This window comes from Sander lucioperca, chromosome 3 (genome assembly GCF_008315115.2).
Source record: "Sander lucioperca isolate FBNREF2018 chromosome 3, SLUC_FBN_1.2, whole genome shotgun sequence".
NCBI lineage: Eukaryota > Metazoa > Chordata > Actinopteri > Perciformes > Percidae > Sander > Sander lucioperca.
Genome location: NC_050175.1, coordinates 14,409,961 through 14,422,108, shown reverse-complemented (window position 1 = coordinate 14,422,108; position 12,148 = coordinate 14,409,961). Strand labels below are relative to the sequence as shown.

The following is a 12,148-nucleotide window of genomic DNA, read 5'->3' as shown; positions in this document are numbered from 1 at the left end:
TATACTGTATTATTTATAGATTAACTACAGTAGGCCACATATGAAGACTTGGCTAAAGGACAGCAAGATGAACTAATCTAAAATGTTCTTTTATTTTACAAGAATCAGTTTAAATTTGAATATGAATCAGTGATACAATACGGTTCTTTTGAGTCTTAAAACAATGTGGGATTAACAGTAACCAGGTTTTTTTTGGGGGCCGCAGTCTGGGAACAGTATAGCTCAACATTGTCTCAGTTTCCTACTGTACTATCATAATAAATAAGATAAAATGTTAAAGCAAATGCAAACATTTTTTTGCAAACAATAGTTTTAATAAAAATTTTTTATTACAGATTAAAGAAGCCTAGCACCTATTTGAAATGCAACAGAATAATTCAAATAAATGTGAAGCAGCATTGTTGTTTGGGAGGTCTATTTGTCACTTATTAGGAATTTATTTTATATTTATACAAGTTTCATTTGGGTTTAATTAACAATCAAGAAGTGATTGTTAAAGCTTGAGTCATCTCTCAAACAGCCTGAAAATAGAATATATTAAAATAAAAGTTATTTATGTTCCACTGAATAAATTTACTTTATTTACTACAAACCAATACAGAAACATGCTGCTTCAAGCTTTCCATTTGACTTTAAAGTCATCATCAGGAAAATGTAGAGGCGTTGGAAAACAACAACAACAAATCAGCAGGTTGATGATGTAACACTGGTGTTAAAATCCACTGGATCCTCAAAATCTTTTTTGGTATAAAAACAAAAGGTTCCCCTGTTTTTAAATTGTCTTCAGCAGCAAATGGTGTTGTGTTTTTGTTTTTTTGTTTTTTAAAGAGCCAACAAGTTGATCACCTGGATCTGCAACCTTCTAGCTTTTACTAGACCCATCACATCAATCTAGTTTACAAAAACAACAATGCCTATCTCATGCCATGGAACAAGTAAATAAATAATGATCTGCTTGGCTCGCGACACACACAAAGGAATCCTGTTGAATATGGGTGCCAAAGCCCGGCTCAGCCTCAATCGGTCACGGCTGCCTTGGTATTAATGTCTCAAGTGGAGGTGCTGCGCGTCTAATCTCAACCCCTTCCAGCTCAACCAGCCATGTAAAAGAAGAGCCAACTCGTTCGGTTTAACTTCCAGCTCCACCCTCAGATACACTGCCTAGTGATGCTAAGCTAAATTATTTGTACGCTGCTAATAAGTGTAAACAAAGCGTGATGCCTAATGCCTTTCCTTTGCTGCAAAAGGTCAAATGAAAGGTGAGCCTAAATGATTCATATAAACCCAATTTGTCAATACGTATCATACCAGGTCAGTTTGAGTTAAGTGTTCTATTTTGAAAGGCAGGGACAATGAGCAGACATAGGAGACATGTTAAGAAGTAAATTACTTTTGAGACCTATCCGACGAATCAGGAGGGTGCCTGTCACACTCACAGGAAGCTCAGTGTATTACCAGTGACCATTAGACACTTAATAATTAAAATATTTTAATAATGGCACAGAGGGAGTCACTTTAACTGCATTAAGATTACATGATCATTGTTGATTTACATCTACTGACTCTGCCTGTGACTCTACAATAAGGTACCCTTCCTTCCTACAATATAGAAATATTTGAATTCTTCATAACACACTGTAATAACAGCGTAACTGTGGGGGTGAAAAACTGATCGAAAATCTGACACTACCATTAAGATTAGAAATGTTAACTCACTGAGCGCAAAAACGCACTGAAGTGCAAAGTAAAATCTTAATGTTAAAAGGCTGATTTTGAAATCACATATCAATTTATACTTCTGGCTCCTTGTCAACATACAAACTTATTACATCTCTATCCTATTTATTATTTCATGTATATGCTGATATTTTGCTGCTGTAGCACCGTAATTTCCCATTTTGGGATCAATAAAAATCTATCTATCTATCTACAGTATGTATGTATGTATGTATGTATGTATGTATGTATGTATGTATCTATCTATCTATCTATCTATCTATCTATCTATCTATCTAACCTAGGAAAGATCGACCACCAAAATACGACTAGAGTCCAAGTTTTTAAGTATGAGTTAAGTTTTTTTTCTATGTTAGCTGTCACCCAGTACCAAGACAATGAGTTTGCATATAAAATAACAACCATGTATCTTACCGTTAAAATAAGATGGTATTAATGTGGATCAAGTGCCTATCAATTGCCTGTCCAAGAGGCATTTAGTGAATCAACACCTAAGTGATTTTGTTTATGAATGTGATTTATTTCAAGTGTGTGGAAGAGATTTTGAACGCTGCCATATGGCACAGAACAGCTGGGTATATGTTGAAAAAGGTCAATCTCATTGAGAACAAACAGATGTGGGGAGTTTGACTGCATTACTGCTGCGGTCTGACAGATTCAGAACACGTCTCACACAGGACACTCTTTCAAAAGGCTCTGAAGCAGGAGAAAAATACAAATAAATTATACATCATTCTTTAAAAAGCTTCTCAGGTTTTCTTTTTGAAACATATTTCTTAAGTGCACAGGATCCAGAGGTTCACTTGGTGGAAGAAATACACTCAGGAGACAGTTGTCATGGCTACAGAAGTTTTTTTTTTCTTCTTTTTTTTCTTTTACATTTACATAAAACAGTTTTCTTCTGGTCCCCTCCCCTCAGATGCTCGTTGTGCTACCTGGGATAAAAGTGGGTCAAACTGGAACTGGAAACAAGACTCACTGAGTGACCAAGCTCAATCACTTCAGTTCTGTCACAGCAGTTGAGATAAAATATTAATTATTAAATTATTTTTTAGTGAATGTAAAACACATTTTTAATTTGCTAATAAAAACTATAAACGGAAATTAAGAAGAGAAACTAATTCTTGAGCCTGATGTCTCATGTTAAGTTCTTTGGCTTTTTCTAAGTTCTTCCAGTGAAAACAAATACTGATAATTTCTCATGTTACTCCCTCATATGTTATAAGCAATCAGAAGAAGACGTATACGCCAAGTTGCTGATGTGATAAACATGAGGACACAGTCCTCTGGGAGATGGGCCACTACATCACGCTGTGCGCCAAAGAACTGACTAAAATAATCTACAGAACATCTAAATTAATTCAGCAATCCAACATGCATGTTATGCATGACTTGCTATATGAAGCGTAAATTAGCAAACATTTTGAGTAAAAAGCCCAATTCTTCAGGGAAATGGCTGCCACAGATTCAACATTTTTCTAAATAGCATTGAAGCCATGTACTAATTCATATTCAATGTCTTGCTTCTGCAACAAATGCATAAACATCCTGACCCAAACATTGACGGTTGAGATGTAAGTGCATACTGAGTCAATGAAAATGAATGATTTAAACACCTGCAAACTAATTTTTCCTTTAGTTTTTCCACTTTATTTCAAATGAGAACAAATAATTCCTGTTTGTTTCCGACTGACATTATTTGTTTATACTACTCTACTGTAAACATAAACTTTCTGAATGAAATAAGAATTTTGAGTTTGGTCTTGTGAAAGTCTTATGATATATTCATATATGCATATTAATGGAGGAATAAATAAAAAACAGTGTAGGTAGACTATAAAACACGATTTACCGTCAGTTTTGTGTGATCTGAATTACATTACTGTCTTTCATTGAGCCAGATGCTGAACTGCTGCTGAGATTACTGCAATATACAGTAGAGCACTAGCATTTTCATAAACACACATGTAGAAATATGAATGGAAAATAATTACTCCAATAGCAATACTTTTTAATTTAGTCATTGATAGTCATAAAATACATTAGTGAATAATGTATCCATCTAAAACTAATTGACTAGCAGCCATACTCTGAAATGTTTCTCAACAAAAGTGGCTGTTTGACAACTTAAATCACTTGTTGGGGATTTTTGTACCAGTGAGGGTTTTTCTTAAAACAATGTGGAGGGTGATAGGCTGGTAAACTGCTCTTTTCCCCTTCTATTTTTTAAGTCGTCTTAAAATCCTTGCTAGCTTTTAAGTTGCCAACTGGTCTACGGCACAAGCAGATATCTTGCAGTGTCTCTGGCCACCGGGCAGACACTGACATCAGCCGTCCTGACTACAGTAGCCATCAACTTGGTCTGACTCGGTAGCCTCGGCTAAATCACTGTCCCGGCCAGAGCTCAGGGTGTCTGCCAGCGTGTGCTGGGGCCCTGCAACATTTCCATCTGGCCTCTGGGGAGTCGCACATCAATTGCTCTCAGCTAAATGCACTCACATATGAATATTTCAGTACAATTTAATGTTTCAGCTACAGCCCCAAAGGAGCAGAGCATCAATTTGTGAACACAGTTCTCCTAGAGTTAAAAGCCAAGCCGGATAATACAGTATGAAAGGCGCTGTCAATCTAGAGGGCCTTTTTTTCACTTGAAAGACAGAAAAAAAAAAGCATGCCCCTTTGCCTTCAGTATCCAGCTGCATACAGGCAGCGTCTCAAAGTTTTCTCTAGAAAGTAGTTGACTTTAGGGAGCAGCAGGCAGCTTTTGGTTCAACAGAGTCGCTGGTCGATTTGCCAAGCTCGGTCAGTTTTCCCAAAGCTCTGGTTGTCTGCCATTTGGTCTCCACATGCTCACACACACACGCACACACACACACACACACACACACACACACACACACACACACACACACACACACACACACACACACACACACACACACACACACACACACACACAGCTGGTGGAAGGAACGGGTCAGGGAGTCGTACACCTGCTGTCCTGTTAATAAAATACCCCAAAGTGATGCTGAAACCTCTTCCTTCACACAGCAAAGCTTCCCTCAGGTGTAAGAACATGAGTGCTTTACAAAACAGGCAGATTGTGACACAACTGAATAATCAGCTGGTCAGTAAGCAGAACACTACGGAGCACATAAAGCCCAGACCGTTCTGCACATTACATTAAATTACCCAGCAGCACTTGTGGTTGTGTTGTACAGCCTAGAACGCATCCAATGCTTTCTCCTCAGGGTAAAGCTGCAACTAACGATTATTTTAATCATCCATTAATCTGCTGACGATTTTCCCAATTAATCAATTCATTATTTGGTCTAGAAAAAGGTTAAAAAATACAGAAAAATGCCCATCTCGATTTCATAGAAAAGTAACATATTCAAATTTCTTATTTTCTAAGACCAGCAGTCCAAAGCTCAAACGATATTTAGTACTCATAGCAAAGCAACACATCCTCACATTTGAGAAGCTGGAACCAGAGTATGGCTATTAAATGATAAATCAATTATCAAAATAGTTCTACATTAATTTTAAGTCAGTCAACTATTCTGTTAAAAAAAACTTATTGTTACAGCTCTACTACAGGGAGTTAAAAACCAAAAGAATAAAGTTTTAAATAACTTAATTCATGCATTGCTTATGAAAAGAGATACATACAGTTACGATTTTTATTTACACTGAAAATGGAAAAAATGATTGTGTCGAGGGTCGATAAAACAACCGGAGGAAGCATCAAGTCCTATCAACTTGCGTTAGATTGCATTATGTATGGTGTTCCTATTGTTTTGTCAACCCTGTGAAACCAAAATCTTTTGCCTCAAATCAGTCTGTTAAACTTGAAAGTCACAACTAAATCTATAGTAAACTGCAAATGCAACTATATGACTAATGAATATGAATAGTTAAATATAGTGATGAACTGGATTATAGATGCATTTTTTGCACTTTAGTTTCAACAGACAAAATTATTTAGAGACCAACTGTTTCAGTGTGTTCGGTATTGCACACACACAGAGGCGTTGTTGCTTCTTTCCTGATTTAAGTGACACGGCCTCTTGTTAAAGCTGCTGATAAGCAACAAGACCGCCGCTCTGTGCTGATGAGAGCAGCTGATAATAAAATACAAGATGTGCATTTGTAAAATAAAACAGGCGGCTGACAGTTACACTGATAAGGTAATAATGGCACGGATTCTTCAGCCTAACAATGCAGAACTGCCCTGAGGCACCAATCAAAAATTAATACTAATTATCATGTAAATACTGCATTAACTCTGAAGAATTATGAATTATAAATCTGCAACATGGTTCCCCTCTCAGAACGGCCTCGCTTGCATGAGGATGTGATTTTTTTCTCTCTCCACGCTGAGGCATTTTTGAGGACAAAATAAATAACTGCATGAAGACTTATCATCACTGTTGTGACATATAAAACAATTGATGTGGCATGTGCTGTTATTATGTATTTTAAAATAATACTTGACCTTTTTATCTTTAAAAGATCATTACAACATGATTTGAGGAGATATCTGTTTACACATTTTTAATATCTTGTAACCTAAGCGCTCATATTAATAAAAAATAATAATTGGCTGCCTCTGGACATAAGTGTGGGCTCAACACGCTTAAAGCTAACTCACTATTGGTTCTGGTAAATCATATAGAGCTTTAAACTGCCCATTAACTACATTTCATCAATCAAGGGGTTTCGAGATTCAAATGTTGCTGAGAGTGAGAAACAAATGTCCAAATAAACTTATTCAAATGTTTAAAAATTAAAGTAATTAAATGTTATTATAATGCAGTATAATACAGTCATACACTCAGTGGTTTTTGAATTGTTAAAAGATGCGACTGTGTGCAGGAATTAGCCTGATGTCTTAAGACCAAGGCACCAGCCTGTGACATCTGATGATCATTAGACGTCTATAAAAAATACAATCTGTTCCAAAGCGTGTCAGATCACTGTTTGAAGAATACTGCTATATACTATAGGATTGCTATGTTTAGAAAGAGTTTGTCCTCATTATTTAGGGATTATTACTGCCAATATTCATGGATTTGTTTTCTGTGTTTTTACCAGTTTGTTCAGTTGTTCGGTTGTAATGAAGAATATGTTATATATGGTATATCGTTGTCATTTAACAGTTTATCATTTTATTTATCGCAAATTTTGAATTCAATCTTCACACAAATCATGATCTAAGAAGTTAACGTACTGTATGATTTGACATAAATCATTAAATATATAGGCCCTAATTGTCGAACAAAACCTGCTTGAAGTCTAAGTTGTGTTTTCAAGTTTTTCAGTCTTTTAATTAATCTAAACACAACATGTATGGATCCTTTGGTGAGAGACAAACAAAGCTGCAAAGCATGTGATTAATGACTTACAGGAGCGACAATCTTTCCTGTCCAGCTGACCTGCATCTCGTTGGGGACAAAGCCAGAAGCTACAGCAGCTCTAGAAGCTCTCACTGCATTTCAACAGAGATGTGATGATATAATAAAACTGCCTCATCCCACCACACACATAAACACACATCGTATTGCATATATGCAGACAACCGTGTGCAGGCAAGTGAGTGCACAGAAACAAAAACATAAATTCATGCTGTAAGCACGCACAAATTTCACACCCTCACACACGTGTCGGAAGAAACTGACTTAGCATAGATGAAAAACAAAATACCTGCAGCCATCAGCTTATCAGCCAGCTCATACAACAGCTTGGAGTAGTCACTGCTCTTCAGGCCTCGTCCTGAATAAACACAAAGACATAAAGGTCAGCAGAGCAGAGGTTTGAGTTGTGATTTTTACAGTTGTGCTTTTTTAACACCAATAGGCCATGACAGGCCAAAAATGAACACATCAACTTGTGCACTGAACAAACTACTCAGCCTATGTGTTCCAAACTTGGCCTCCAAAAGGTTTTCCAACTATGATAAAATGGACATGATAACAACAACAAAAATGAGTTGGCTTGACATTAAAAATAAATATGAAATTCCTTATATGTAGCATTATACAAAATGGAACATGATTTTCATAAAAAAAAAAGATAAGAAAAAGACAGAAAAGCCTATAATTTTAGAAAATTGTACTGACAGTTTTACCTTCTTGTGCATCAAGACTGTTGAGCTCAGATGTGTCACTCCTGGTTTAGAGTTCTACTGGAGCCATTGGGAAATCCCGACAGGAGAAGGTGGGGAATCTGTAAATAAATACATGAACAATATACTGTTCAGTACCCTGCAGTGTGTATCTTAATTACACAATGGCTAAACAATGATGGTTAATATAAGCATTTGTATAATTTAAGTAATTTTTCAAGTATTGTAGTAATTTTTTTGTAATTCATCTTAATTAGATGTACAATTACAAAATATCTCTATAAATAACAAAAGAATCCATGGCACATATTGTAAAGTTAGACAACTTAAAAAGAAAAGAAAAAAAGGGATCAGTGAAAAGTCGGTTTCTTTTCACCAAATAATAATTGGAAAAAAATAATATGTTGCAAAAGAAAAAAAATGTATTACTTTGTTCATAGCAAAGATGCTCCAACAGACATAAACAAATTGGCACAACTTCAACTGAATCAAGCCTGGGGAGTTGGAAAAATTTGACAGAGTAATTAGTTATAGGTCTGACAATAAAGGCAAAGTGCCATGGATCCCTAACACATTCAAGAGACAACCAATCACTGTGAAAAGTTCAGTAATGCAGCCCAGGACAGCCCACCCCCCACCCCCCTCCCTGAATTCCAAACAAGAACATTTAGCTCTTGCCAAAGTTTAAGTGGATGATTTCAGTCACACATATATATTTCATGAGGTTAATGGGCCCCATCAAGTTGTGATTAGAGATTCTTCTGGGAGGTTTTTATGCCAGAGTGACAGCTAGTATGCCTGGGCTTGATCTAGCAGACATTAACAGGTCACAAACAATAATGCTACATGTGACATTTCCTCACTCTATATTGAATATACATATATAAAACACTCTTGGCCTACAGCATTAGCAAAACAATGAATGAGTGCCCATAATATTTTAGTCTACATTCAATATTTTATTCTTCTGCGCAGGCTATGCATTGTGGGAAATGCTATATACAATACAGCATACATAAATAAGCCACGACATCACCATCCAAACTTTGCCAAAAGGTTAGAATAATTAAGTGCACCACACTTAATGCATGCTTCTAGAATTAATCAGGCTGTGTCTATGATATATCAGTATGAGGAGTTGTCATATGATGGTTTCTAACTTATCCTTGAGGGAATTGTAGCAAAGACAGATCATTTAATACAAAGAACATTGAGCTAATAGTTGGATGGTGTTCAAGTGGTATTAGTTCAGTTGGTGTGCCTTTCCTAAGTCCTCTTTACATTGTCATTGTTTACGCCACTTACTTATGACAACAAGAGGCTCACCAGCACATGGTCGTGACAAAGATTTGACCTCAGTGATGTCTGAAATAGTAGCCACAGCCAGCTTAGCAGACAAGAGAGGAGATCCTGTAAAGGGAACCACAACATGCTGAGGCTTACAGTACAAAGCTCTCACAGATCTTTAGTGACAGTGACTGAGACCATAAAAGGTAAAGTAATGGTTATAATGAGCTCTCTAAGGGCCGGGTGAAAAGGTTGCATGTCAAAGCATAAAAGAGGTAAAGCTCAGCCTGGTTTTAAAACTATCTGCAGCACATGTATTTTATATTCAAGCCACTTTTAGAATAAGAAATAAAAGTGGCTTGAATATGATACCACTCTCTGAGAAACAGCATATAGTACAATTTAAAGTCACTGATGCAAGTGAGTGAGTCAGTCATTCAAATGATGTGTTAGTCACATTGAATTAACCACATATTGCACCTTGTTCTAATACTAAACAGAGTACAGCTTAGAAATAAAGATCAATATGAGCTGTATTAAAATACCTAAGATTAATACCTTGAGATTTAATGCATCCTAATTCAATTGAAATACCATTAGATGTATGAGCTGACACTTCTATTGAACAATTACAGAATACAGGATGAAGTCTCATTAAAAAGAAAAACAACTTTAAGGTGCATTAGAACATTTAGACATAATTAATAGTTAAAGTTGCAAAATCCTATATAACATATATAACAAACATTTCAATATTTGGAGCAAGATTTTTTTAAATGCTAAATTAGATTTTGGACTAATAATAACAAAACAATATTAAACAGATGTCTAGATCCAACATATTTTTGAGCCAGGACTGAGGTTAACAGCTGTAAAAAGCTAGCATTGACAACATTATCAATGGGATATTACCAAAAACAGATTAGAATTGTGAGGCAGAGAGATATTCAATCATATACCAAATTATACAATTTTACCAAATTGCATTTGTATGACAGCGTGCTATATAAACTATAACAATATAATTTGTATATCAATAATTATCATTCTCTTTTGACAAAAAACTGAGTAGAAAAGCACATACACTACCTTGTAGAAGGCACTGGTACAAATCATGTTGTACCACTAGTACTTTGTTGTCGACCCCTTTATGGCTGATCTCCATAGCCACCTTGTTAAAAATAAAATAAAAGCACTTCCTGCCGTTTTTCAAATGACCTCAGTGAAGTTATACCAGTTCATGCATCCTAACTGAACTCACTAAATTCATGTCAGCTGTGGTCTAATTATAGCTCAGGTATCATTATTTTTGTTTCAGTGCTCTTGAACGGTCGCTTCATATTTTTTTTTGTAATGAATTAGGCTTCAGTGATTACAGATTACTCTCTACATCAAACATCGTCTCTGTAAATTATGTTTGATGTCTTAAGGAAAAAGCATACAAGAGCATGCGATGATAGAGCTTTCAGGAGATATATGATGTAGTTTGCATGTCTTTGTAAATCACCAGTACCCTTGAATACGCATGGACACGTTTTGGCAGACAAAAAGTACTGCAGGCCTGCAGTTACACAGTTGGTACCAGTTATTAGTCATGACACCTCTCCTCCTGCCTTGCTGGCAGCAGTGATGGCATTCAGTGTGATAGGGGTCAGTTTGTTGTTATTGTTGTTGTTGTTGTTGTTGTTGTTGTTGTTGTTATTGTGCTCTGCAACAAAAAGGGTGTTCTGGAGGAGACTGGCCTGTTGAGAACGCCATGTAAAAGTATAAAAAAAAACAGCATAAAGCAAGAATAATTATACCTTCTACAACAATACTGTGACGTTAACGTTCGTTGCTTGGCAGTCAACAACCTGCATTGACGTCATCGGCCATGCTTCTTTCAGGGCAATTAAAAATGGTTTATTCTACAATCAAGTGTCTGTGTCAAAGGCCAAAGACATTTCCTACAGCAGATCTGATGGCAGGAATACCAAACTGCACAACAATTGCACATAATGATAGACATAGTACAACAACATGAAGATACAGTAGACTAACAAGGTCACAAAATACTTTTACTTGATGTGAGACTGTAACTCTATGATGGCTGTTGATCAACTTGAGAAATGTTCACAAAAATGATAAGATGAATGAAATAATTAGAGTTTTTATACAACTCGTATATACCTGACACCAGTGGTTGACTAATGTGTAGACTAGTGAGCTGCAGTAAAGCCCACCTTATTTGACCCTACAATAAGACAGCCACCTGATAGTTAACTTGCAGCAAAATAACCACGTCAACAGACACAACCGTAAACCGTCATATATTTCTACTCACCAGTTTCCCTAAACTGCTCCTCTTACATACAGATGTTTACATGTTTGTCAGGTCGGCTCGTGAGCAAACTATGTAAATTTCCCGTATGGTCTCGAACCAATCAAGCCACTGTTTTAAGCAGGAGGAGCATATCTGTTTTGTGGCTTTCAAAATAAGAGTCATAATTTAAGGCAGGAATAGTTTTTGAAGTTTCCCTGTCCATTGCAATATTGGTCTAACCTGTGGTGGCAAGAGAGGGAATGAGAGAGGGAAGAGATATAGAAAAAAATGCCTTTTGGAATTTCTGATTTTAGTCCACATTTTCTACTCCACATCTAGACGAGAATATGGACCATTCTGTCCTTGTTTGAGATCCCAGCCAACATCAAAACTGGCAACTGCAGGAGATGCTCCTGCAACAGAGAAGATGTTGTGTTTGTTTGGTTTATCTAACTGCTCTGCAGGATGACACAGGAGGGAAAAGGTGTTTGAACAGAGGCACGGCAAACACTGGCATAGTGCAACTGTCTGTATTGTTTGCTCATTTCATCATTCAAACAGACCGAACCTGTCAATGGAAATGCATGTTGCTGGTTTTTAAACAACAGTCTACCATGTTTGTGAATAGAATTAGACTATTAAACCCCAATTTGATGTTGGTGCATGCATTATCCTATGATGTGGAAAACAGATTT

General features: G+C 36.4%; 2 long non-coding RNA genes across 4 annotated transcripts; both read right to left on the bottom strand.

Annotated features, from left to right (window-relative positions):
• Nucleotides 1–3,402: 3,402 nt before the first annotated feature.
• LOC118494700 lies at nucleotides 3,403–7,408 on the bottom strand. The gene is made up of 2 exons (XR_004896850.1): nucleotides 7,209–7,408; nucleotides 3,403–7,175 (listed from the first exon to the last, which is right to left on the bottom strand). It is a non-coding gene; the product is annotated as an uncharacterized LOC118494700 (long non-coding RNA).
• A 400-nt stretch (nucleotides 7,409–7,808) lies between these two features.
• LOC116060442 lies at nucleotides 7,809–11,554 on the bottom strand. 3 transcript variants are annotated; one of them, XR_004107508.2, is made up of 3 exons: nucleotides 11,475–11,554; nucleotides 9,166–9,274; nucleotides 7,809–7,965 (listed from the first exon to the last, which is right to left on the bottom strand). It is a non-coding gene; the product is annotated as an uncharacterized LOC116060442 (long non-coding RNA). The 3 variants fall into 3 exon arrangements; XR_004896847.1 differs by having other exon boundaries at nucleotides 9,191–9,274; XR_004896849.1 differs by lacking the exon at nucleotides 11,475–11,554 and adding an exon at nucleotides 10,659–10,817 and having other exon boundaries at nucleotides 9,191–9,274.
• Between the last annotated feature and the right edge of the window lie 594 nt (nucleotides 11,555–12,148).